Source organism: Mobula hypostoma, chromosome 10 (genome assembly GCF_963921235.1).
Source record: "Mobula hypostoma chromosome 10, sMobHyp1.1, whole genome shotgun sequence".
In the NCBI taxonomy this organism is placed as follows: domain Eukaryota; kingdom Metazoa; phylum Chordata; class Chondrichthyes; order Myliobatiformes; family Myliobatidae; genus Mobula; species Mobula hypostoma.
Genome location: NC_086106.1, coordinates 5,087,978 through 5,115,151, shown reverse-complemented (window position 1 = coordinate 5,115,151; position 27,174 = coordinate 5,087,978). Strand labels below are relative to the sequence as shown.

General features: G+C 41.4%; 1 protein-coding gene across 3 annotated transcripts in view; it reads right to left on the bottom strand.

Moving 5' to 3' along the window:
• The window catches only part of arhgap35a (Rho GTPase activating protein 35a), a 206,113-nt gene extending 179,233 nt beyond the window's left edge, over positions 1 to 26,880 (bottom strand). For 2 of the 3 annotated variants that reach the window (XM_063059931.1, XM_063059929.1), the window contains exon 1: positions 26,232 to 26,723. The gene's annotated coding sequence lies outside the window, so the exon portion shown is untranslated. Of the gene's footprint in view, positions 1 to 26,231; positions 26,724 to 26,751 lie in introns of those variants that run through there. The other variant, XM_063059930.1, reaches the window with a different exon arrangement.
• Positions 26,881 to 27,174: the final 294 nt, after the last annotated feature.

Sequence of the window (27,174 nt, the reverse complement as noted above, 5' to 3'; positions counted from 1 at the left end):
GTGATACATTTCAACAGAAAAACGTGAATTAAAGTCTATATATTAAATAGTTAAATAAGTCAAAAGTAAAAATTTTGAAGAAGTAATGAGCTGGTGTTCACGGGTTCAATGTCCATTCAGAAATCGGATGGCAGAGAGGAAGAAGCTGTTCCTGAATCATTGAGTGTGTGCCTTCAGGCTCCTGTACCCCCTTCCCGATGGTAACAATGAAAACAAGCATAACACCTGAGTGATTGGGGTCCTTCATGATGGACACCACTTTTTTGAGGCACTGCTGCTTGTAGATATGCTGGATACTATGGAGGCTAGTGCCCATGATGGAGCTAAGTTTACAAATCTCTGCAACTTATTTCAGTCCTGTGCAGTAGCCCCTCCCCACCCCCCATACCAGTACGCCTGTAGAAATTTGCGAGTGTTTTTTGTGACATACTGAATCTCCTCAAATTCCAAATGAAATATAGCCGCTGTTGTAACTTCTTTGAAACTGTATCGATGTGTTGGGTCCAGGATAAATCCTAAGATGCTGACACCCTGGAACATGAAATTGCTCGCCCCTTCCACTTCTGATCCCTCTACAAGGACTGGTGTGTGTTCTCTCAATCCACAATCGGTTCTTTGGTCTTACTGACATCCCACTCTTGATTTCTTAGGTGTTGATATCAAATTGCGCACAGTATCAGCAAGCGGTAGACATACTGCAAAGCGATGTGCTAACCACGACACCACTGTGCTACATTTCAACTCCACTACAATGCATTTGTTGAAGGAACTTTCAAATACCAATCTTTTATACATCAACCATGAAGTCTGTGTGGGTCATGCACATTTCAATTAAAATGTTGCTTCTTTGGAGATTATCTATTTAGTCAGTCTGCTTCATAAACCACTGTTATTGAAGTTACTAATTTTGTCAGGCATAAGTGAAAGAAAGCAAGGCTTAAACATTTTAATGTACTTCTTGGTCATCATGTGGATGGATGAACATAATGCTTGCTGCTATAATAGGGTAATTTGCATAATATTCACGCATCAAGAAACATTTTTACAACTAAGTGAAAATCATTATGCAAGCCATCTTATCTTTGACAAGCCCACATCAAACTTCCAGCATGACAAATCTGTACATCTTACAATGCTATACTTGATCTCAGCCAAAAGGCTACAAGTTGCTGCAGGCATATTCACCAGGTTGCAAGGATTTTGCTCCCATTCAAACAAAAAATGCCCTGAACATTGATATAGTTGGGAGATGGTGCAGGACTATTACACAGTGTAATATTCACTTTGAAATGGACATTGAACCCATGAACACTGCCTCACTATTTTTTTTTAAATTTCTTTTTGTAGTACTTGTTTAACTTGTATATACACATACACACATTTACTGTAATTCAGTTTTTCTTTCTATAATACAAGACCATAAGATACAGGAGCAGAATTAGGCCATTTGGCCTATCAAACCTGCTCTATCATTTCGTCATGGCTGATCAAATTTTCCTCTCAGCCCCAACCTCCTGCCTTCTCCCATAACCCTTCATGCCCTGACCAATTAAGAATCTATGAACCTCTACCTTAAATATACATAAAGACTTGGCCTCCACAGCTGCTCGTGGCAAAGAATTCCACAGATTCACCACTCTCTGGCTAAAGAAATTCCTCCTCACCTCCGTTTTAAAAAGACGCCTCTCTATTCTGAGGTTGTATCCTCTGGTCTTAGACACTCCCATCACAGGAAACATCCTCCCCACATCCACTCTATCAACACCTTTCACCATTCAATAGGTTTCAATGAGGTCACCCCTCATTCTCCTGAATTCTAGTGAATACAGGCCCAGAGCCATCAAATGCTCTTCATATGACAAACCTTTTAATTCTGGAATCATTATCATGCATTTCATTGTACTGCTGAAACAAAGTTAACAAATTTCATGACATATGCTGGTGATATTGAACCCACTTCTGATCCAATATTCCTTCCCTTAGTCATATCCCATTTCCCATACTTCGTTCCTAAAATAAAATTCAAGTTCAAGGTTATTGTCATTTGACTATGCATATAATCACCCAAACTAAGTAACATTCCTCCAAACCACAGTGAACCCACAATGAATATAGCAACCACAGTACAAAATATTACCACAACTTCTGCCGCCCATTTACCTCCAGGATGCCAACACTACGGATGACCCTAATAGCAGCTCTCATTGAAAACTATGGAAAACATCAAAAATTCTTATTTTAGCCTGCTGCAGCCAAGAACCATAACTGCATCCATGATATGTACAGTCAGTGAAGTTTTAATGCGATTGAACAATCTATCGTTGCTTAAAACCAATGGAAATAGACCAGACTGCGGCCAGCACACTGCCCCTTTAAGCCACCGGCGAAAGTGGGGTTGACACGCTGGTCTGATGGTGCATTAAAAAAAAGCAAGGTTTACAACTCCCAATACCAACCATCTTGCTGGCAAATGTACAGTCTCTGGTAAATAAAATTGATTCTCAGAGCGAGGGTGCTGTATCAGAGGGACGTTAGGAATGTGTGCATCCTTTGTTTGACAGAATCTTAGTTAACTCCTTCTGTGCTGGATGCAGCAATTTAAATAGATGGGTTCACAATTCATTGTCAAGGTAGGTCGATCTAGTTCTCTAAAGCAGTGATAGAGGTATATGGCTCATGATCAACTCCTCGTGGTGTACTAATGTGTTGGTGACATCCCAATATTGCTCACCAGACCTGAAATACATCACAAGTAAGTGCTGACCATTTTACCTGGCAGGGGAGATTTCAGCAATCTTTTGGTAGCAATGTACATTCCACCTCAAGCCAGTGTAACAGGCTCTAGACAAACTGAGCGATGTAATTAACAGGCATGAAACAGCTCCACCTGATGCCTTCCCCATCATTATGGGGGATTTTAACCAGGCCAGCTTGATAATTATTATCACCAAATCACTTGCAGTACCAGAGGAAATAACATACTGGACCACTGCTACACTAAATTCAGGAGTGCCTACCATGCAATCTCATACCCACACTTTGGTAAGTCTGATAACCTGGCTGTATTTCTACTCCCTCGGTATTGGCAGAGACTGAAGTCTCCAGCACCAGTTGTGAGGACCAAGAAGGTATGGGCCAGGGAGGCACAGGAGCACTTACAGGACTGTCCATGTTCAGGGGGTTATCTTTGAGCCTGGATGAGTGTGCCACAGTTGTCACCGATTTCATTAAAACCTGTGTGGATGAGTGCACCTACGAAAACCAAACGCCATAGATGAACCAGGAGGTCTGTGGTCTGCTGAGGCTAGATCTGTGTCATTGAAGTCTGGTGTTTCAAGTCTGTATAAGAAAATCAGGGACTTGTGGATGACTGTTTCAAGAGACAGGAAACAATTCTGGGAGAGGTAGGTGGCGACATCAGATGCTCATCAACTCTGGCAGGATTTGCAAGCCATTACTTCCTATAAACCCCAACATCATGAATGGCAGCAATATTTCACTACCAGACGAGCTCAATGTCTTTTATACTCGCTTTGAAAGGGAGAATGAAACCATAACTATTATTCGAAGACCCTGTGATGTCTCGGAGGCCGACGTCATGCTGTCTTTCAGGGAGGTGAACCCTCGCAAGGCAGCAGGACCCGATGGAGTACCTAGTGCCAATCAACTGGTGGGAGTATCGCTAGAGTTGGAAGTTCCCACCTGCCTCAAAAGGCCAACAATTATACCAAGTGCCCAAGAAGAGTAGTGCGAGCATCCTCAGCAACTATAGTCCAGTAGCACCCACACCAAGTGATGAAATGCTTGAAAGGTTGGTCATGGCTAGAATCTACTCATCTCAGGAAGGACCTGGACCCACTGCAATTTGCCTATCACCACAACAGGTCTACAGCAGCCTTGGATCACCTGGACAATGCAAATACCTATGTCAGGATGCTGTTTATTGACTACAGCTCAGTGTTTAACATCATCATTCCTACAGTCCTGATCAAAAAGCTACAGAACCTGGGACTCTGTACCTTCCTCTGCAACTGGATCCCCGACTCCCTAACCGGAAGATCACAATCTGTGCAGATTCGAAGTAACATCTCCACCTCACTGACAGTTAACATTGGTGCTCCACGGGGATGTGTGCTTAACCCACTGCTCTCAGCACCCATGACTGTGTGGCTAGGCATAGCTCAAGCAGCAGCTATAAATTTGCTGATGCTACAACCATTGTTGGCAGAATTTCAGATGGTGACCAAAGGGCAACAGGAGCAAGATATACCAGTTAGTTGAGTGGTGTCGCAGCAACCACCTCATACTCAATGTCAATAAGACCAAAGAGCCGATTGTGGACTTCAGGAAGGGTAAAACGAGGGAACACAAACCAATCCTCAGAGGGATCAGAAGTGGAGAGAGTGAGCAATTTCAAATTGCCAGGTGAAAATAGCGAGGACCTAACCTAGACACAATATATTGATGCAGCTATAAAGGCGGCAAGACAGCAGCTTTATTTCATTAGGAGTTTGAGATTTGGCTTGTCAACTAAAACACTCGAAAATTTGTACAAATGTACCGTGGTAAGCATTCTGACTGGCTGCACCACCGTCTGTTATGGGGTTGGGGGGGGGGGTGCTACTGCACCAGATCAAAATAAGTTACAGAAACTTGTAAAATTAGTCAGCCCTATCACAGGCAACAGCCTCCATCGTATCCAAAACATCTTCCAAGGAGCGATGCCTTAGAGTGGTGGAGTCCATCATTAAGGCCCCTCAGCACTGAGGATATGCCCTCTTCATTCACACTGCTACTGCCGGGAAGGAGGTACAGAAGCCTGAAGGTGCACACTCAGCGATTCAGGAACAACTTCTTCCCCTCTGCCATCCAATTCTGAAGTGGACATTGAACCCATGAACACTACCTCATTTTTTTTTAAATTTCTGCTATTATGCATGATTTATTTTAACTATTTCATAGCCGTATATATACTTAATGTAACTCAGTCTTTTTCTCTCTATATTTATCATGTAACCCATTGTACCGCTGCCGTAAAGTTAACAAATCTCACAACATATGCTGGTGATGTTAAACGGGATTTTGATTCCGATTCAAATAATAAAACATAAATTCAAAAGTGCACAGCACAGGTAAACAGTAAACAACTCACTGCCTTAGAGGCAAGACTTCGATGCTGGCAAGATATGCATTAGTGTCAGTGCCTGAGGGAAGGAACTGTCACCCAGTCTGGCAGCCCTGATGCGCCTGTACCTTCACAAGCAAGGCCCCATCCAACCAAATATGATGAGAATGGAAATAAATTAATCTGTGCTAGCTTGCAATACCCTTCGTGGTATAATTAATGTGTGACTGGAAATTCTGCAGGCATATGTTACACAAACGCAAACAAAACTCTGAACCCATTCACAAACTTAGTGCCCCAGAATACTTTACAGAAAATGAGTAGTTTGGAAGTATTATCAGTGCTATTATCTTGGGAAGCCCATATGGCTTGACATAGTTAGATGTTTGAGCTACTGTCTAACGACATGCACATAGGGATGTGTACTAAGTGAGAAAATCTTCACAGGAAATCAAGAGCAATGAAGGCATCATTTAGAAATTTCAGCCATCATTTTCATGAGCCCAGAACGTTTGTTATTTTCTGCAGCTTTTCACATCTGTACTGAATAACAACTTGAAACACAGTAAGGATGAAGATTGATTACAAATGGTTCAGGGATTAAAACAAATAACTTAAAGTACATTTTTGGGCAGCAGTCTTCACGGCTCAAATTTCTATAAATATTTTTCCATACTATAATTCCAGTATTCCAGTCCATCACTTTCATGTTCTCGCTATTTATCTCTATTTACATTTGCACAGTTTGATGTTCATTGATCCTGTTCACAGTTTTCCATAGATTTGCTAAGTATGCCTGCAGGAAAAAGAATCTCAAGGTTGTATGTGGTGACATGTATGTACTTTGATAATAAATTTTATTATTTGAACTTCTGAATCAGCGTGCATAACTCCACCACAACTCAGTACTGAATGCACAACCCACACAACTCACTTTCAAGGACTCTACAACTCATGTTTTCAGCATTATTTTTGTTTTGCACTACTTGTTTTCTTTTGCACATTGGTTGTCAGTCTTTGTTTAATAAAATCGATTGTATTTCATTATTTTCCTGTAAATGCCTACAAGAAAATGAATCTCAAAGTAGTATATGGTAACACATTCACTCAGTGACCTTCTGCTGCAGTGGCCCATCACTTCAAGGTGTTATGCATTCAGAAATGCTCCTCTTCACTCCACTGTTGTAATGTGTGGTTATCTGAGTTACCTTCCTGTCCAACTGGAGACAATCGCCTCTGACCTCTCTCATAAACAAGGTATTTTCGCCCACAGAACTGCCACGCATTGGGTGTTTATTGCGTTTTATTTTTGAACTATTCTCCTCAACTCTGGAGACTGTTCCGCATGAAAATCCCAGATCAGCAGTTTCCAAAATGCTCAAACTACCCAACAATCGTTCCATGATCAAGTCATTTCGATCACATTTCTTCCACATTCTGAAGCACGTACTGAACAACTGAACCTCTTGACCATGTCTGCATGCTTTTATGCATTGAGTTGCTAACACATGATTGGCTGATTAGATATTTGCATTAACAAGCAGGTGCACAAGTGTACCTATTAAAGTACCAACTGAGTGCATTTACTTTGAATCTAGAAATGGATCAGAAAAAGAAAATTTTAAGTGAATTCAGTTACCTAAAATAATTTGATTTTTTTGTATTGCACGTTGGTTGTCGTCAGTGTGTAATTTTTCACTGATTCGATTGCACTATTTTGTTCTGTGAATGCCGAGAAGGAATGAATCTCAGGGTGGTATATGATGACATGTATGGAACTTGATTTTTAAAAATTTACTTTGAACTCCACATTTAACTCCAAATTTCTCACTCCTCCACTCTCTACACAGATCTCTCCTCAGTGAGAATCACACATAGATTGACATGGTGAATTCAGTTAGACATTCAAAACACTCCACTTAAAGAATGAAGACATTCCCGATGTGCAAAGTTTAAAAGAGGAGGAAACCAAGGAATCAACAGGGAAACAAAGAAGCTTCCCAGAATGGACTGAACACAAGAAACAACATAACACAGTGGTACCCTACCGAAAGATTTTTAACATCAGTAGTTCTACCTTGCTGGGTGGCAGAGTGGAGATACACTTCTACCAAAAGAGACGCAAGGCACTCCTCCCCTCCGCTAGCCTGCAGGTCACCGTTGGCAAGGAGTAACACCTGCTTAGCACCACCCCCCCCCCACCCTAATGAGGGTCAATTGAAGCCATGGGAGCAGGAGGTGAATGGTCGTATGAGCAGCCGGTGCACATCACAAGTTCTGGTTATGCGACCACTGACATGAGGCAGAATCTCTGAAGAGTATTGATAATGGCTAGAGGTCACCTGTCTTGAAACGGCAGTGCCCAGAAGCCAATGGTAAGTCACTTGTGTAGAAAACTTTGCCAAAAACAATCATGGTCATGGAAAGACCATGATCGGTCACGTCATACGTCACAGCGTATAATGATGTCACATGACACGGCACATAATGGTGATGAGCTCCACCCAGATCAGCAATAAAACAATGGTATCAACTTAGGAATGATTTCCCCAAGAACACTGGACCAGAAGTAGACTATCTAGGCTCACAAACCTGGGCTTATCTTCAGTAATGGTTAATTTACAGCCTACTGCATTACCTTTTCTCTTCATATCATCTTTGGTTAAAAATCTACCAACCTTGTTGCCTGTTGATTAGAAATGAATGCATTGAAAATTTTAATCAAATCACCCCTTTTCAACAGAAAATTCAAAGAATACAAAGAATCTTCCCTTACAATTTAACCTTGGAATCCAGGCATTATTCTGTTAAATCTGTCACGAAATCCTCCCAAGGCCAATATATCCTTCTATTCAGAAACATGACCTCACTGGAACAAAATCAAAAATGAAAACATTAAATTGTAGAAAACTTGCAAATTTTGCAGTCGATTTCTCTCTCTAGGTGTTATTTCCCTCAACACCAAATCCTCAGGTAATCTTCAAGCTTGAGCATAGACGATTGGTTTCATTCCAATGTACAAGGTAGAATAAGTAATACAGATTAAACCTTTATAAATTAATTCAATCTTTTGAGATCATGAAAATGCATCCTTGGATATAATCCATTTTGATACAAGGTATCTATCAGAATCAAGTTTAGTATCACTAACATATGTCATGAAATTTGTTGTCTTTGCAGCAACAGTACAATGCATACATAATAACAAACTGAATTACAGTAAACAGTTAACTTAAATAAGTAGTGCAAAAAAAGTACTTTGGTAGTGTTAATGGGTTCAATGTCCTTTCAGAAATCAGATAGTAGAGGGGAAGAAGCTGTTCCTGATTCATTGAGTGTGTGCCTTCAGGCTCCTGTACCTACTTCCTGATGGTAGCAATGAGAACAAGGCACAACTTGGGTGATGAGGGTCCTTAACAATGGATGCCGCCTTTTTAAAGCATTGCTCCTTGCTAATAAAATAGCACATGATTTTGGAAAACTAATTAAGCATTAAATATCTATATTCTTCTTGAAAGGCAGGACAAAGGCAGGATAGATAATGGATGTTATGAGCAGTAGAAAATAGAAGAGGGAGTAAGATGAGGAGAATATGGATAGAATATTACTCTCTATAAGTGGACTCCCAAGGGATTTGCCCTGGTAACTCTTCCCTGAGATGAAGGAATTATATGTATTCAATTTTGCAGTTAAGCCCAAGTTTAGAAGCACAGTAACTTGAAAGCATTAAGCTACTAAAGGGCAGACATTAACTAATTGGAACAAAACTGGCAAGTGGACATTGGCACAATTGCATGATTTCCGTTTTGGCACCATGCTTCAGGAAGGATAAATTAACCTTGAAAGTTGAACAGTACAGAATTATCAAAGTGGCTCCATCTCATTAGTGCAGCGATTTCTGACCTGGGGTCCATGGACCCCTTAACGGTATTGGTCCAGTAACATCATTATGACCACAATTGTACTTGGCAAATTTTTCTACAGAAATGGTTTATCATCGTCTTCTTCTAGGCAGTGTCTTTACAAGACGGTGACCCCAGCCATTATCAATATTCTTCAGAGATTGCCTGCGTGGAGTCAGTGATCGCATAACCAGGACTTGTGATATTCACATAAAACCAACCACCACCTGCTCTCATGGCTACACTTGACCCTGATCCCGGGGGGGGGGGGTGAGAGGGGGGGCAGAGGAGGCTAAGCAGGTGCTACACCTTGCCAAAGGGTGACCTGCAGGCCAGCGGAGGGAAGGAGCACCTTACACCCTCTTTTGTTAGAGACACCCAGCCACCCAGAAATCTAAGCACCAGGAAGAATTCGTTGGCATAGGTGTCTGCGGAGGCAGAGGCTGATATTCTTGATTAATCAAGGCATGAAGGAATATGGGGAGAAGGCAGGAAATTGGGGCTGAGGGGAAAATTAATCAGCCATGATGAAATGTAGTGCAATAGAAATCAAAACAAAGTAGTGAGGTATCATTCATGGGGCCCACAAGGTCACAGGGAGAAAGATGGCACTGGAGCTGAATTACGAACCCACTCCTCGAGCTGTAATAGCGTTACACTAACCACTACATTACCATGGCGCCACATGATGGCTTGCATGTTCATGATGGACCGACGGACCCGTTTCTGAGTTGTACAACTCCACTAATGGAAAACAGGTTAGATAGCGTTATTGGCATGTTTCTATTTCCATATTTAAAAGAGGATCACTGCCACTGACCCTTCACCTTGTTTTAAAAGGCAAAATGGCTGAAGTGCAGCACTCGATAACACAAGAGTATTTGCATTTTCTCTGACAAAACTGATTTAACTTTCAGGTCAGCCTGGAATTTTTGGACACAAATTGAACAGAAGGCTTGAATGAAGTAGCTATTAATATTAGTTAACAACAGCAATGCTGGGGTTGCATGGGTCAACAGACAAGTTTAACGCTCACTCCAGAAACAAACGAAACATGGTCAGTTGAACATCATGGAGGAAATAATCATATTCAGCAAATGTTAGTGTTTAAGAAAATTTAAAAGGGGTGAAAATCAAATCAGTTATGGAAACTCAATTTTAAGATTATCAACATAATAGCAAGAAATGTCTTGTCTATCTTAAACAAATGATTACAAATTAAAATAAGCAGATTCAGGCTTTATCTGAAGTATGTCTGGCATATGAGGAATCATTCTCAAAACTCTGCAGCTAAGTTTATCTTAAAGAAATCTAAATATTCATCTTTTGTCATATATAGTCATTACTTACTAATTTTAGATCTGCTATTAGACCGAGGAAAGTAACAAAAATCTTGCTCCTTTCCAAAAATCTTTAAAATAATTTTATCCCAGTCGATCATAAGACCATAGGAGCAGAATGAAGGCATTCAGCCCATCGAGACCGCTCCGCCATTCAACCACAGCTGATATATTATCCCTCTCAACTACATTCTCCTACCTTCTCCCCATAACCTTTGACGCCCTAAGTACTTAGCAACTTCTGCTTTAAATATACCCTATGACTTGCCCTATGACGTGGCAATGAATTCCACAGATTCACCACACTCTGGCTAATGAAATTCCTCCCCATGCATTTTTGAGAAGAGCAATGTCATTCAGTATCTTACCACTGAGACACTGCCTCTTGGGTTGATAGAACAAGAGGAAATAACAAGAGCAGAAAAACAAAGCAGAAATTAATACAATGGTGATAGCAACAACTCAACAGAAAGAAACATTTGCAAAACCATGATGGGAAAAAAAATTAAAAATAACTACTGAACAGCAAGTCATACACACAAAAGGTTCTGCAGACGCTGGAAATTCAAAGCAGCACACACAAAATGCTGAAGAAACCAGGTCAGGCAGCATCTATGGAAATGAATAAGCAGGCGACATTTTGGGCCAAGATGCTTGATCAGGACTGGGAAGGAAGGGCAGTGGCACAGTAGTGTAGTGGTTAGCACAGCGCTTTACAATACCAACAACCAGGGTTCAATTCCCACTGCTGCCTGTAAGAAGTCTGTATGTACTTCCCGTTACTGCGTGGGTTTCTTCCGGGTGCTCTCGTTTCCTCCCACAGTCCAAAGAGGTACCGCTGGTAGGTTAATTGGTTGCTATAAATTGCCCCAGGATTAAGGCCTATTCCTCACTTTATCTCAACACACAAGACCACTTGCAACACACAGAATAGTGCCTACTTTAAAAGGAGTCAGCCGGCATTCATTCTGTATTTATTGAGATACAGCGCGGAATAGGCCCTTTGAGCTGCACCATCCAGTAATCCCCTGACTAAACCTTAGCTGAATTATGGGGCAAGTTACAATGACCATTTCACCTACCAACCTGTAGGTCTTCGGACTGTGGGATTAGACCCACACAGTGACGGGGCAATGTACAGGCAGTGGTGGGATTGTGGGGAGAAGGTGGAAAAAGGAGGCAGGTTCTAGGGGGAAAACAAGTGAAGGTTCCACACAGGAGGATAGGTACCACTGCCCTAAAGGGCAACCAGCTTATTCCCATAGTCTCAAAAGCAACCCATATCCTTGGACTAGGATCAAGAGCAAGGACTTTTAAAAGGACCCAAGCCACTATTCTTCAACAATGCCATGGCTGAAGCACAAGATCCAAGACAAAATTAATGAATGACTTGCTGGGTACAAGCTCAGGTTTTGAAAGGCCATACATTATGGGAGTAATAAGTAATTGAGTTAAACAGATCTGAACCTATATATGAGCATGTAACCATTCTAGGGATTACATTGTCTGAACTGGTATATAGCATTATAAAGGAAGGATTTGAACGAAACCCCTGAGGGCCATTAACTTTCATTTTCCTTTTCAAATAGATCCAGAGAAAATCAGCTCTAACACTGAAGATCAAACTGAACTAAAGTAACTTTACGAGTTAGAAGTGCTTTAAAATCTGCAATTCTGGTAACTCACGGTCTACTGGCACGAAGACACTGAAGAAAAGTTATAAAGTCACTGGAGTCTCGGAATTATTTCGAAACAGTGAGTCAAACTATATTGACTGCGATGTTTTTCAAATTCCCTGTTTTGTTTTCTATTAGCTCAATGACTCAGTTTGGCAAAGTGTTCGAACAGCACAAAAGCAGCTGTCCCATGGTGCTAACTTAACAGCTCAGACTGAAAGCACAAGCATGCTCATCAGAAAGGCTGTAGACCCACTCTGCATCGACTTCCAACAAAAATACATTTCTTCCCTTGCTTCCCAATGCAGGACTTGAAAATCAATTAAATCTTTTGTTAAAACAAACTCACTCACTCTGTGACACAGTCGTAGCACTACTGCCTCCAGGTAAGAGGAATGTTGGTTAAAATTTTTCAGGTTTTCACCATGCGTTCTCAATAACTTACTTTTTTTTCCCTCCAACTCTCCGGATACAGAAGAATCTGGGTATTAACTTTAAGATAATATCTTCTTGTCCCTCAACACCCCAAAGGATCAAGTTCCATTAACCAGTAATTGAATATTGGTAATGTAAAATGCTGCAAGTTCAACTCACTAGTTTATTGGTGAGACTGACCGACATCAGGGAAGCTCGTGACTTTAGTTATAGCGAGGACTAGGCCTCAAGCCACGGGCTTGCCTGTCGCAGCAGTCCAGGAGGGGAGAGGCCAGAGGTTTGTGTCCATGCTGCATTGGAGGCTGGCCCTTCCCATCAGGGCTGCTTTCCAACGTTCACTTAGCGGAAGACAAGCTGGATACTTTCATCTACGAACTGCATGTGCTTGCCAACACTCATGCACCAATTATTTACAGCACATGTTACACAGGGACTTGGGCTATTTTTTTTGTGTGACTATGTTTACTGCTAACCTAAATGTGCTTGTGCTGTGTATGACTGTTGGTATTATGTTTTGGATCTTGGCCCTGGAATAACACTGTTTCGTTTGGATGTATTCATGTGCGGTTGAATAATAACTCCAACTTGAAAATTCTTCTCTACTTAATAACAATACTAGTCCATCAATAATAGTGTTCTAGTCTACAGGTATTATCTAGAGATGCACCCAAATGTTCATAGATTCAGGAAGAAATAAATGGATTCAATAAAATGTGATGAGGGAGAGCGCTGCAATCTGCATTGACCAAGAAAGGGGAAAATTGAGTGTGACTGAAATCCTAAGTAAGCACTTAATATCAGTGTTCATTTTTTTTCAAATTGCTGCAGAAGTATCAAAGGAAGACAGAACTGAGATTCTGGATGGGTTGAAAATTGACCGAAAAGTCTAGGTGAAATTAAAGTGAATAAATCACTTGGTCCAGATGAGATGCATCTCTGGCCACTGAGCGAACTTACAAAAGGAAAGCAATTACAACTATAAACACGAGAAAATCTGCCAATGCTGGAAATTCAGAGCAACACACAAAATGCTGGAGAAACAGCAGGCCAGGCAGCATCTATGGAAAAGAGTGAACAGTCGACATTTCAAGCCAAGACCCTTCATCAAGACTCATGAAAGCAATTAGAAGCCCTGCTTGTAACCTTCCAAACTTCTAGAAGACATAGGTACGTAGGGGAAACTGGAAAATTTTGTTATACTATAACTCAAAGGTGCAGGAATAAGCCCTGTAAATATAGACCAGTCAGTCTGACCTCAGAAGAGGGGCAAATGATAGTCAAGGTCAGAATGATCAGTTTCTTAGATAAGTGAGGATTAATTAGCAAGACCCAGTATGGGTTTGTTCTTGGCATTGCATCCAAGTGACAACAGAAAGTTTTGATGAAACAATAGGGGATTGATGAGGGATAGATGGTTGATGTGTATAAGGACTTCAAAAAACATTTGATGAAGTACCATATAATAAGCTTGTCATCAAAATTGAAAGCAGAGGAATAGAAAGGGGCTACAGGAACATGAACAGATGATCAGTTGAGAAACAGGAAAAGAGTATTGGTGAAAGGTTGTTTTTCAGACTGAAGTGAAATGTACAGTGGGGTTCCCCAAGGATCAGCCTGAGGACCACTGATTTTCATGATATATTTTCACAATGGGGGCTTAGGTCAATAGGGCACAAGTTCTAAATTTGCTGATGACAAAACGCAAAGTATAATAAACTAAGCAAAGATATAGACAGGCCAGCAGAATGGGCAAAGGACAGGCAGATGAAATTTAATACTGAGATATTTTGGTACAAAGAATAACAGGTAATATAAACTATTTTAATTTTAAAATAGGTCAAGAACAAATCTGGGGGCATGTACTCACTGCTTTGAAAGTAATAGACCAAAGTTCAAAGTAAATTTAATATCCAAGTACATTTATGTCAACATATACTATTACCCTGAGATTCATTTTCTTGTAGGCATTCACATTAAATACGAAGAAACAATAGAATTAATACAAAACTACAAGAGACAAAGGCGAACAACCAATGTGCAAAAGACAAACTGTACAAAAACAATTAAGCAATAAACACCAATAACACAAATTGCAGAGTCCTTAGAAGTTCATAGGTTGTGGAATCAGTTCAATGTTGAGGTGAGTCAAGTTAATCCCGTTTCAAGAGAAAGTAATTTAAAAGAAAAGCCAACAATATGTTGGACTACAGGAATAGAGTAACAAACCTTCACAATACTGGTTGTATCACAAATGGATTATGATGTTCAGCATCAAGGACATCTTCAAGGAGTGATGCCTCAAAAAGATGACATCCAGTACTGAGGACCCTCATCACCCAGGTCATGTCTTCCTATTGCAACCATCAGGGAGGTGGTACAGGAGCCTGAAGACAGTCAATGATTCAGGAACAGCTTCTTCCCCTTCCACCATCAGATTTATGAACGTACAATGAACCAACTCATGAACGCTACCCCACTCTTTGTTCTCTACTTAACTGTAGTTACATTCCTTAAAAAAGTGGAGGTTGCAAGGAAACCTGATTTGAGGTATTTGGAATCACAAATGATACAAGCAGCTAATAAGGGGAAAATGTTCCCACTGACAGATGGGCATTAATCAATAGTGATTGGCATGAGCCAAAGGTGACATGAGGAAAGTGGTTAAGGCCTAGATAACACTGCCAGGGGTAATAATGGAGGCAAATTCAACTGCACCACTCAGAGTACTAAATAAGCACCTGAAAAGAACAAATTTTGGCAAATATAAAGGGAGGGAGCAGTGGACTGCCCTTGCTTAGAGCTGGTATGGACTTAACAGGCCAAATGGCCGCTCAGCACTGAGCGAACATTTTGTGATTCAGTATTAATCTGAAATTATTTTAGATGATATGATATAATTTAATCTGGAACAATGCTTCAAAAAGATGGTGTCCATCATTAATGACCCCCTTCACCCAGGTCATGCCTTGCTCTCATTGCTACCATCAGGAAAGAGGACCAGGAGCAGGCTGCTGTGATATGCTGGTGATATTAAACCTGATAATGATGGTGCAAACAGTGAGAATTCAACTGCATTCATGCAACAAAATCACTGAGAATTTAATCAAAATCCTCTTCAGCTTCTGTACAAATTATAATTCACCGTGTTCTCATCTCAGCGTATAGCCTACCCTTAATTAACTTGCTCAAATCATGACCTTGCCCTCTCACACAGCTAACCTGCAACTATAGCTGTTATGTAATTGAGATAGTTCCTCTGAGTTTTCCAAACATATTTTTGAATTTACCAAGAAAGAATATCGTCGCCAATTAATAGACAAATTCATTTTCAAAACATCCACAGGCTTTTGGCCGTCCAATTATCACACTTCTGCAGCTGATGATCCACAAAGCTACACCTTCACCCTGCCTTTACAATCCCAGCACACATCAAACAATGCACTGCACCCTAGTACCAATCTTCATCTTTGAAACAATGCACAGCAATGGATTACTTGCTTACTGCCCATTATGTTGCTGGTGTTTATGACAGCAGTGGAGTTCTCCATCTCTGGTGGAGTTCAGGGGCTTCGTTCATCATGTCGGTAGCTTCTTCTCGGTTTTCACTACTGTCAGTCATGTAAGTCCCACGTGGAGACTCAGGAATGCCGTTGCACTCAGATGTGGAAGGAATCTTCAATGCTGTTTCCATAACAATTTTGTTTGACCAGTCCAGGTTGCTGTCCTGAGCAGAATCCCCAAACCTGTAGGACCGGCAGACCACTCAGTCTGGCCACCCTTTGACCTGCTTGGCATGTCTATAAGAGCCAAAGCATAAAGCCCTGACTCCAGCCAGCATAGCTCTCCGGGTCATTGAGGCACACAAGCCTCCAAATCATGACAAATCTGTGGTCCTCTTGGAGGAGAGCAATGGATATTGCAGAAAAATTCTTTCACGAGGTGATATGCACAGACAGTATTGGGCCCACCTATCATCTGCTCCAATTGCTGCAGGCTCATCCCCAGATAACCACCGTTTCTTAATTTCATTACTCAATACTCTCAAATCCTCACTTATTCCTGCTGTTTAACAAAGGCAAGGTCATGAATTACTCTCTCACTTTGCCTATTCTACTACTGTCCTCCAAATCCAATTAAATTTCCTGCAGGGCACTCCCAGGCCCCAATCGATCCTGCAACTTGAACCTTTTTACCTCATGTTTACTGAGTCTACTTCATCCACAAGAACTGCATCCTATCTATCCAAAATTATTGACAAGAGAGTGTCTCTCCACAGTCTCGAATGATATTTACAGTTCTCCCCCTTTAGGCACTATAGTGTCCCATTCGTCTGGACAAATATTTCTCCCACCACTCTTTACCTTCACCCACTGTTTTCCTGGCAGTGATGATGAGTACATTAAACTTCTATGTTAGGAACCTTCAAATTGAGATCCATTCCTACTAAAGCAAGTTTAGCCACAGAAAGGTGAACTTCAGCCAGAGGATGATGCAACTTTAGAATTCATTGCCATAGGCAACTGTGGAGACATCATTGGCTATTTTTAAGACAAACTGATAGTTTCTTGATTTTTTAGGGCATTAAGGGTTACAGTGAGAAGGCAGGAGATTGGGGCTGAGAGAGAAATGGATCCGCCATGATGAAATGGCAGAGCAGACTCAACAGGCCAAATGGCCAAATTCTTCTCCTGTATCTTATGGTCATTTTTTTCCCTCGCTGCTTACTGTAAGTATTGTATGCAAGTACTCTAATAACTGCCTTTCGTCTTAAAGAGGTTCATCCATTTCAGGAGGTCTAGAATACAGGAGTAAGGATGTGATGCTGAGGCTTTATAAGGCACTGGTGAGGCCTCACCTTGAGTATTGTGAACAGTTTTTGGCCCCTCATTTTAGAAAAGATTCACTGGCATTAGAGAAGGTCCAGAGGAAGTTCACAAGGATGATTCCAGGAACGAAAGGGTTATTACACGAGGAACATTTGATGGCTCTGGGTCTGTACTCGCTGGAATTCAGAAGGATCAAGGGGAATCTCATTGAAACCTTTCAAATGTTGAAAGGCCTCGAAAAGTAGATGTGGAAAGGATGTTACCCATGGTGGGAGAGTCTAGACAAGAGGGCATAGCCTCAGGATAGAGAGGTGCCCTTTCAAATCAGAGATGCAGAGAAATTTCTTCAGCCAAAGGGTGGTTGCCACATGAAGCTTTGGAGACCAGGTCATTGGGTGTATTTAAGGCAGAGATTGACAGGTTCTGATTGGACATGGCATTAAATTACGGGGAGAAAGCTGGAAACTGGGATTGATGAGGAGAAAAAAAAAGGATCAGCCATGATTGAATGGCAGAGCAAACACGATGGGCCAGATGGCCTAATTCTGCTCCTATGTCTACCGTCTTATGGTCTAATGGTCTAAATAGCTCCCATACAACTCTGACAAAGGTAAACTAATTAATTTATTTTTGATCTGTTTAAAGTTGCCTAATTTATAATGGCTGCAATAAACACTGTACTTAGCATGGAACAGTCCCTTCCGGGCCATTGAGCCATGCTGCCCAGCAACCCACCTATTCAACGCTAGTCTAATCACACAACAATTTACATTGATGAATTAACCTACTAACCAGAATGTTTTTTAGGCTGTGGATAGAAACTGGAGCACCAAGAGGAAACCCACCACACAGTTCACGGGGAGAACATACAACTGCCCAAATAGCTTCATTATTAGGCATTTAAATTCAGCCAAAAGATCTTCTGCAATTATTTCTCCTCCCAGTCACCACTGCCGCTCTATTTCCCACTGACAGACTACCCATGGGCTCCAGGCTACATGCTGCCCCTCACCAAAAGAAATCAAGAAACAAAGCATCATTTCCCATGTCCATTCTGAGAACTGGCTCCCATTCCTACCATCACAGAGGAAGTACAGAAGGCTGAAGACACATACTCAAGGTTTTAGGAATGCAAACACGAGCAAATCTGCAGATGTACCTCTCCCAACAGATGCTCAAAATAATCTGCAGATGCTGGGGTCAAAGCAACACTCACAACACGCTGGAGAAACTCAGCAGGTCAGGCAGCATCCGTGGAAAAGATCGGTCAACGTTTCGGGCCGAAACCCTCGTCAGGATGTGTGGTCCTGACGAAGGGTTTCGGCCCGAAACGTTGACCGATCTTTTCCACGGATGCTGCCTGGCCTGCTGCATTCCACCAGCATTTCATGTGTGTTGCTTCAAGGTTTTAGGAACAGCTTCTTCCCCATCGGCTTTCTGAACAGACAACAAACTCATGAACTGTACCTCATTATTTTCGCTCTATTTATTCATCATCACTCCTAGCTCTTCCACAATCTCTGACTTGTCAACTGCTTAAGAGATATCCAGTCTGGTATAGAAATTTACTCCAATCAATTACTGATAGAAACAACGTCATTGTCTTCATTCTCTGCAACAAAATACTTATGTTTGCTCCTTTATTAAATCATGCACTGTAGCACATCCATTGTCAAAACCTTCATCCACAATGCCCAGAGACCTTGCTGTCATGGCCAACCTTCTCTCTCAAGTTTAACACAACTCAGAATGCTGCTGGTTACAACTTATGCCAGGTCTCATCCACCCAGCACTTAGTTTGCTTACTGACCTATACAGGCATCCAAGATTTTAATTTTCACATCCCATCATTAATCTCTGCTAGTCTTGCCAATGAAGATGCCTCAAGATTTACAACCAAATAACCACATAACAATTACAGCCATGGAAACAGGCCATCTCGGCCCTTCTAGTCCATGCCGAACTCTTACTCTCACCTAGTCCCACCGACCTGCACTCAGCCCATAACTCTCCATTCCTTTCCTGCCCATATAGTTGTCCAATTTAACTTTAAACGACAACATCGAACCTGCCCCAACCACTTCTGCTGGAAGCTCATTCCACACAGCTACCACTCTCTGAGTAAAGTTCCCCCTCATATTACCCCTAAACTTTTGCCCTTTAACTCTCCACTCATGTCCTCTTGTTTGAATCTCCCCAGCTCTCAATGGAAAAAGCCTATCCACGTCAACTCTATCTATCCCCCTCATAATTTTAAATATCTCTATCAAGTCCCCCCTCAACCTTTTACGTTCCAAAGAATAAAGACCCAACTTGTTCAACCTTTCTCTGTAACTTAGGTGATGAAACCCAGGTAACATTCTCCTAAATCTTCTCTGTACTCTATTTTGTTGACATCTTTCCTATAACTCGGTGACCAAAACTGTACACAATACTCCAAATTTGGCCTCGCTAATGCCTTGTACAATTTTAACATTACATCCCAACTCCTATACCCAATGCTCTGATTTATAAAAGCCAGCATACCAAAAGCTTTCTTCACCACCCTATCCACATGAGATTCCACCTTCAGGGAACTATGCACCATTATTCCTAGATCCCTCTGTTTTACTGCATTCTTCAGTGCCCTACCATTTACCATGTATGTCCTATTTTGATTAGTCTTACCAAAATGTAGCACCTCATTTATCAGCATTTAACTCCATCTGCCATCTTTCAGCCCACTCTTCTAACTGGCCTAAATCTCTCTGCAAGCTTTGAAAACCTACTTCATTATCCACATCTCCACCTATCTTAGTATCATCTGCATACTTACTCATCCAATTTACCACCCCATCATCCAGATCATTAGTGTATATTACAAACAACACTGGACCCAGTACAGATCTCTGAGGCACACCACTAGTCACTGGCTTCCAATCTGACAGTTATCCGCCACTACTCTCTGGCATCTCCCATCCAGCCACTGCTGAATCCATTTTACTACTTCAATATTAATACCCAACGATTGAACCTTCCTAACTAATCTTCCGTGTGGAACCTTGTCAAAGGCCTTACTGAAGTCCATATAGACAACATCCACCACTTTACCCCCGTCAACTTTCCTAGTAACCTCTTCAAAAAATTCAACAATATTTATCAAACAATGACCTTCCACGCACAAATCCATGTTGACTATTCCTAATCAGACTGTCTATCCAGATAATTATATATACCATCTCTAAGAATACTTTCCATCAACTTACCCACCACTGACGTCAAACTCACGGGCCGATAATTGCTGGGTTTACTCTTAGAACCCTTTTTAAACAATGGAACAACATGAGCAGTACGCCAATCCTCCGGCACCATCCCCATTTCTAATGACATTTGAAATATTTCTGTCAGAGCCCCTGCTATTTCCGCACTAACTTCCCTCAATGTCCTAGGGAATATCCTGTCAGGACCCGGAGACTTATCCACTTTTTATATTCCTTAGAAATACCAGTACTTCCTCTTCTTTAATCATCATAGTTTCCATAACTTCCTACCTGTTTCCCTTATCTTACACAATTCAATATCCTTCTCCTTAGTGAATACAGAACAAAAGAAATTGTTCAGAATCTCCCCCATCTCTTGGCTCCACACATAGCTGTCCACTCTGATTCTCTAAGGGACCAATCTTATCCCTCACTATCCTTTTGCTATTAATGTAACTGTAGAAACCCTTGGGATTTATTTTCACCTTACTTGCCAAAACAACTTCATTTCTTTTAGCTTTTCTAATTTCTTTAAGATTCTTTTTACATTCTTTATACTCCTCGGGCACCTCATTTACTCCATGCTGCCCATACTTATTGTAGATATCTCTCTTTTTTCCAACCAAGTTTCCAATATCCCTTGAAAACCATGGCTCTCTCAAACTTTTAACCTTTCCTTTCAACCTAACAGGAACATAAAGATTTTGTACCCTCAAACTGTCACCTTTAAATGACCTCTATTACATTCTTCCCATAAAACAAATTGTCCCTATCCACTCCTTCTAAATCCTTTCACATCTCCTCAAAGTTAACCTTTCTCCAATCAAAAATCTCAACCCTGGGTCCAGACCTATCCTTCTCCATAAATATATTGAAACTAATAGCATTGTGATCACTGGACCCGAAGTGCTCCCCAACACAAACCTCTGTCACCTGACCTATCTCATTCCCTAACAGGAGATCCAACACTGCCCCTTCTCTGGTTGGTACTTCTATGTATTGCTGCAAAAAAACTACCCTGCACACATTTTACAAACTCTAAACAATCCAGCCCTTTTACAGTATGGGCTTCCCAGTCTATATGTGGAAAATTAAAATCTCCCACAATCACAACCTTGTGCTTACTACAAATATCTGCTATCTCCTTACAGATTTGCTCCTCCAATTCTCGCTCCCCATTTGGTATCACTCACGACCAGGTCTTCAACTGCCAAGGCCGTCAGCTCCTTAAACTACTCCACCTACCGATCCTCACTTGATGCTCTCTATAATTCAGCTTTTTGCCCCACCATCAAGGACACCTTCAAAAGGTGACACCTCAAAAAGGAGGCAAGGATCTCCCCATCACCCAGAACATGCCCTCTTCTCATTACTACCATCAATGAGGCAGCACAGGAGCCTGAAGACAGATACTCGATGTTTTAGAAACATTTTTTAAATGGACAATGAACTCATGAACACTACCTCGCTAATTTTGGTTTGTTTTACACTGCTTATTTAATCTTTTTTTAATACTTCTTGTAATTTATAGTACATTTTATGTATTGCACTGTAGCACTGCCACAAAAGAACAAATTTCACAATACAAGTCAGTGATATTAAATCTGATTCCTTTGGTCCTCCAGTCCGATACGTTCTATTTGGTTCGGTGTCAGGTTTGTCAGGTTCCTCAGTGTTAACTGTATTATATATAATCCCAATAGTCAGAATACCGTCATATACATAGACCACCACAGTACAGCACAGGCCCTTCAGCCCACAATGTTGTGCTGACCTTTTAAACTACTCCAATTTCAGCATCAAATGTAATATCAAAGTACATATATGTCAGCATTTACTATCTTGAGATTCATTTTATTGCAATCGTACTCAACAAATCCAGTAACCATAATAGAATCAATGAAAGACCACACCAACTTGGGTGTTCAACCAGTCACAAAAGACAACAATCTGTGCAAATACAAAGAAAAAAAGAACAATAATAAAATAGGTAATATTAAGAACATAAGGTGAAGAGTTCTTGAAAGTGAATCCACAGGTTGTGAGAACAGTAAGTGAACTTCAGTTAAGTTATCCTTACTGATTCAATAGCCTGATGGCGCAGGGGCAGTAACTGTTCCTGAACCTGGTGGTGAGAGCCCTGAGACTCCAGTACCTTCTTCCTGACGGCAGCAGTGAGAAGACAGCACATCCTAGGTGGTGGGGGCCCCTCAAGTTAGATGCTGCTTTCCTGTGACAAGACTGTGCAGATGTGCTTAATGGTGCAGTGACAGAAGATCAATCTAAACCTTCTCCCCTACATACCCTCTTTTTTTAAAAATCACCCACATGTCATAGTTCAGTCGTTCATAGTTAAGATCCAACAACATGCATAAACTTGCTGTGTTGGACATACTATATACACATTAAACACTGGCCAATTCTAAAACTTTACCAACAAATCAGATTCTGTTACCAGCAGAATAACAAACTGTTGTTATGCCCCCTTCAGTATATTACATAGATAGAGGGGTATATGGGGTGTCCAGGGAAGGGTAGCACCCATGGCGAAGGGGCTAGCCGTGTTCATTTTGGGGCAGCTCAATCACCTTTGGTTCCCACCGGACACTCAGCTCTCACCTGTGGCTCCAGATAGGTGTCTGCATGTGACAGCGGCCACTGCACAGGATCAAAATAATCTGCAGGGAGTTGTAAACTCCGTCAGCTCCATCATAGGCACTAGCCTCCCCAGCATCCAGGACACCTTCAAGGAGCGATGCCTCAAAAAGGTGGCATGCATCAATAAGGACCCCCATCACCCAGATCATGCCTTACTTGCATTGCTACCATCAGGGAGGAGGTAAAGCAGTGTGAAGACACACACTCGATGATTCAGGAACAGCTTCTTCCCACCCCCGCCATCTGATTTCTGATTGGGCAATGAACCCATGAGCACTACCACCTCACTATTTTTTTTTGCACTATAACACACACACAAACATACAGTCACACACTTTCTGTAGCACAATTTTTTCTAATGTATATTGCATTGTACCGCTGCCACAAAGTCAACAAATATCACAACATATGCAGGCGTAACCAAACCTGATTCTGACATCATTTTCAATGATAAGAAAAGCCTAAGCATGATATTTCAATGAAGGTTAACCAGCTTTGCCCTAAAACACAAATAAAAATTTCAGTACTCATTGTTTTTTCATTTTAACTTCCAATTCCACAGTGGAAACTATCTTGATAAACTTACTGAACCTGATTACTCACTCTACAGCTCAGCATACTGAATCACCAATGGGGAAATCAAACTGCGGCTTTGGAGAGAATTGAAGTCAACGGTGTTGGAGGGTTGTGAACACAGTAGTGCATAGCTTGGGTTTAGGGTATCAGGTACAGTTTAGGGGAGGGCAGGTGGGGTGGTGGGTGAAAGGAAAGAGAGATGTGCAGGCGATTTTGAAGGTGTAATAGCATTGGGAATTATTCCTGCATCTGATCTCGGCTCAGGGTTAATATTATGCCAAAAGGTTCAGTCACAGTCACTCACAACCTTCAATGCAGACAGGCAACTTATCCCCAGGGATCCACGCTGAGCAGATGGAAAAGCATGAGAACATCATGGGTACAACAGGCCCTCTGATTCTTGCACCCCACCCCCTTCCTAACCCATGGGCAATATCTGATCTTTTCAGCTCGCAATCCCTCCTGTTTACAAGGTGAAGATCAAGCAAACACTTGAGACTATTCCACATGCTACAACTCACAGTGGATTTGTCTATTTTTTAAATTCAGCCACTGATTAAAATTCCTCGATGTTATGTTTTTTTAAAAAGCACCCACAGTCCATTAATTCATTATTTTTAAAAAAATCTAAACCTATTGTACAGACAATGATAATATAAAAATAAGCCAGCATATCTTTAAAAATCAGTATTATACAAATAGTCAAGAGAAAAAAAACATTTTGCAAGCAAAAAAAGATTAATACACCGTACATCTGAAAGAAAGGATACTGACAACCTTGGTAAATAACAAATCTTACTGCATAAACATTTAAGATAGGGATGAGGAACTAACTTAGGTGCTAAAAAAATAACAAGAGTAAGCAACAAAAAAAATGGCCTACACCATTTCAAAAGTTAGCTTTCTGCCTAATTGTTTCAATTCATTTAGGGCACAGCTGCTGACAACCAACTCATTCTTAATTAGTGAAGTTCATGAGCAAGACTATTTTCACCGAAAGTGAGGGACACTTTTCGCTTGAGGGCAGTCACGAATGGAAAAACTGGGAACTCAGTCTAAACCACTCTCTGCTGCTGGAAGGACGAAGGACAATCGTTGTCGTAGCCAAGGATAGCTAATCCACCACATCCCACTAATCAGAGCCAGGGCCTACTTGGTCATTTGGCTATGGCCTGCAGCTGCAGTGCTGGCACACAGCATGCAGGTTGAGATTTTCCATTTTCTTGTATGAGGAGAAAACATTTCTGACGTGTTCAAAAAGAGAGGGATTTTGACACTGAAAAGTGAACTAAAATCATTTCCACTACTTAGTGAGATAAAGATGACAGATGCTGGAAGGGGGTTGGGCAAGACAGACACATTTTGAGACATTATTAATGGAACAAGACTCAATTTATGATATCATCTTGACCTCTTAATGCATTCCAAAGTATCCTTCCCCCCCCACCTCCACAACACTCTGCTGCAACACACAGATACAGCAGATCTCCTCACCCCAACTTTTGCCCCACGCTGTCCCACGAGACTTCGCCGGGATTACAAACCAGAAAATCAAGCTTTTTGGAAAGTGCCCTTGGAGCCATGTGCTAAATGCGGCGGATACCAAACATGTCAAGACATATGCCATATATTGTCAAAGGGGCGGAGGAGGGGGTCAGACAGAGTTTGTAGACTTGAAGACACTGCTTAAATACAGTGTACACCATTTTCATTAAATGCAAATAGTCACGGCATCTGTGATTGAACTTGTGTTTAATCTTGGAACAGACACATACTGTGAAGAAAAGCACGACTTTCAATTTTTTTCAAGCTAGCCTCCATGTTTAAAAAAAATCAGCACCATAATTGGTTTAGAAGCCGCACATCCAACAATAATAGACAGATATTCAAAACTACATTTTGTCCAAATTCTGTATAAAGTTCATTTTACGAAGACCTTAATGCCAATTTGAGTCGAAAAAGCAAACTTCACATTCCATAAAATGCGTATCTAAACCTTTTACCTGCCGTGTCAGAACACTGCGATAGTTAAGCAAGGGTTATAAAATATTGACGTAAAGATTAACAGCTTAAACCAAGATTACAGAACAAAAGTAAAACGAAACCAAGGAAACATATCTAAACTTTCCATAACGATTTAAAATGCACGAATTATTAAAATTTACCCTCAAGAGAAATATGCCCTTGGACTGTTTAAATGGAAAATTATTTCTTCAACGTGTTTTGACACATGGCTCACTGACGCACAAAACAGAATCCTTCAAAAAAATGTAATCCTCAGTCCTTGGCATTCAAACACACACACACACACACACACAAGGGAAAATGCCAACGAAATACTGTTGGCCTCAACAACACTATGCAGGAGGAGAGACAGAAAAAAAAAAGAAACAAGACTGGAATACAAATAAAGGTTTAGAAAAATGAGATGGTGGGGTTGAAAAATCTACCTACCTTTTCTTTCCACAAGGAGTGAGGAGTCAGATTTGTAATTCCAGGGGAATTTTAAATTAATGGTCAGCAGACATCTTGTTTTCTTCTGGAATCATAGGACAGATGGGGAGAGTGTGTGGATTAAAGCAGGAGGATTTTCTTTTTTTCTTCTTCTTCTTTTCTCCTTTACATTCTCTCTCAGTCCCTCACCCCGCCTCTCTGTCTTCTCAAACACACACACAGTGAACTGGGTCTGCCCCCTCCCTCCCTCCCTGCTCTTGGAAGTCTATCACAGTGTCGAAATGGCGGATATTCCTGCAGCACTCTTCCCCTTCACCAACTTTTTCCTCAGCTGCTTCCCCCCACAGGAGCAGGCATCGCCCATGATGCTTCTCACGCCGCCATGGAGGCGCTCAGGGCTCGGCAAGTCAGGTGATTCCTCCAAGGGGACAATTTTTTTTTGTTTGTGCTCCCTCCTCCTCCCCCAACTCCTCAATTACCACACAAACAACCAAAATAAAAACCCACCCCCCGCACGCACCATTCACCGAGCCGCGCCCGATTTTCACCGGCAGCCACTATCGCATCTTTTTCTTTTAGCGCTCAGAACTACAATAAGGAGAATTTTTTTTCCCCTGGCCTTCGCTATCTCCGTCCACCTAACTTCGCTGCCACACAGGCCGGGGTGCTTATTGGGCGACAAGGGTGCCAATCACCGAAGAGCCGCGTTGTGGGTGCCAAGGAGGCGTGACAGGAAGTGATATCAGGCCGGTTGTGGTAATAATACAGCATCAGGGAATTCTGGGAATTGTAGTTCTCTTCGCAGAGGCACGGCAGTCCATACTTAATTCATACGAAGATGTATGAATTTATATCTATACCTAAGTATGGATGTTTGCATTCTGAGATGCATGAAATCTGTATTTAGTATTCTTCTGATTGAATATTGTTACCAGGGTATAAA